A 1845-nucleotide genomic window follows, 5' to 3' on the forward strand; every position below is an offset into this window, starting at 1 on the left:
TAATTAGTGGATAAGGCCCGCAAGACAGACACATCGTTGGCATGAAATAGCCTCCTCGCTGTTTTGCACACACATTTACAGAAAGCAGGCTTGGTAGCACAGATTCTGGAGCAATCTAACTGACCGACTAACATGTGCATGTCAGATGTAATGTGCATGTACAGTGCATTCGGAAAGTATTCAGACCCCTTCACTTTCCCACATTTTGTTGTTATAGCCTTATTCTAAAATGGATTACATTCATTTTCCCCCCCTCGTCAACCTACACACAATATTTCATAAATGACAAAGCCAAAACAAGTTTTTAGACATGTTTGCTAATTTATTAAAAATAAAAAACTGAAATTTCATTTACATAGGTATTAAGACCCTTTACTTAGTACTGTGTTGAAGCACCTTTGGCAACGATTATAGCCTCAAGTCTTCTTGGGTATGACGCTACAAGCTTGGCACACCTGAATTTCTCCCATTCTTCTCTGCAGATCCTCTCAAGCTTTGTCAGGTTGGATGGGGAGCGTTGGTGCACAGCTATTTTCAGGTCTCTCCAGAGATGTTCGATCGGGTTCAAGTCCGTGCTCTCGCTGGGCCACTCAAGGACATTCAGAGACTTGTCCCAAGGCACTCCCGCGTTGTCTTGGCTGTGTGCTTAGGTTCGTTGTCCTGTTGGATGGACAACGTTTGCCCCAGTCTGAGGTCCTGAGCGCTCTGGAGCAGGTTTTCATCAAGGATCTGTCTGTACTTTGCTCCGTTCATCTTTCCCTCGATCCTGACTAGTCTTCCAGTCCCTGCCGCTGAAAAACATCCCCACAGCATGATGCTGCCACCACCATGCTTAACCGTAGGGATGGTATTGGTCAGGTGATGAGCAATCTTTGTGTCATCAGACCAGAGAATCTTGCACCTGAGCTCAATTTTTAATAAATTAGTAAGCATTTCTAAAAACCTGTTTTGGCTTTGTCATTATGGTGTATTGTGTGTAGATTGATGAGGAAAAAAATTAATTGAATCCATTTTAGAATAAGGCCGTAACATAACAAAATGTGGAAAAAGTGAAGGCTGAATACTTTCCAAATGCACTGTGTATTCCCTTTAAAAACCCCAGTGTGGAAATTTAATTCAAGGTCCTCACGCTTTATTGCTGGGGTTCTTGTTTCTGTGACACTCTGTGATTGTTTTGTCAGAATGTGATTACGCATCTGTTGATTCAGTTTTACCCAAGGTTCTGTATTTTCTTTTACACACACAGACACAGACACAGACACAGACACAGACACAGACACAGACACAGACACAGACACAGACACAGACACAGACATACACCCACAGACACACACACACACACACACACACTAGATAAGACACACTGACCATGCCACATCTCCTCTAATCCAGTTTATTCTTTTTCAACAAAAGGGGAGAAAGGAAACAATGGAAACCAAGGCTACAGAATTCTCTTATCCATTTTTACAACGTTAAACTAAAATATGCAGCTCTATGCTAAATTGTAAGTAAAATCTGAAACGCAAAGAGGGTTAAATAAGGATTTGTTTAAGATACAGGATATCATCATAACTATTCAATTTCTTTCCTTTCCACAACTCAAAACAAGAAAAAAAAGAAAACCATTCAAAAATAAAAACGTGCTTGTCACAACTTTCAGCGCTCTGCTTGCCACAACCCCAGCTATGACCATCTCCCTCAGAGAGAGAGAAAGAAAGAAAGAGAGTGAGAGAGAGAGAGGGGGGGAGAGGGAGAGAGAGAGAGAGAGAGAGAGAGAGAGGGAATCAATACAGTGGAGAGATGAGAATGGGAGAGAGGGATTAAGGATTAATGCAGAGAATGGAT

The 1845-nt window shown here is 41.8% G+C and overlaps 1 protein-coding gene across 1 annotated transcript in view; it reads right to left on the minus strand.

The window, feature by feature from the left end:
- Positions 1 to 1377: 1377 nt before the first annotated feature.
- Positions 1378 to 1845, minus strand: part of zfand3 (zinc finger, AN1-type domain 3) — a 13962-nt gene continuing 13494 nt past the window's right edge. The window contains exon 6 of the mRNA XM_083684773.1: positions 1378 to 1845. This exon is cut by the window's right edge and continues 1639 nt beyond it. The gene's annotated coding sequence lies outside the window, so the exon portion shown is untranslated.

The sequence above is a fragment of the Argentina silus genome (assembly GCF_951799395.1).
Source record: "Argentina silus genome assembly, chromosome: 14".
NCBI classification, from domain to species: Eukaryota; Metazoa; Chordata; class Actinopteri; order Argentiniformes; family Argentinidae; genus Argentina; species Argentina silus.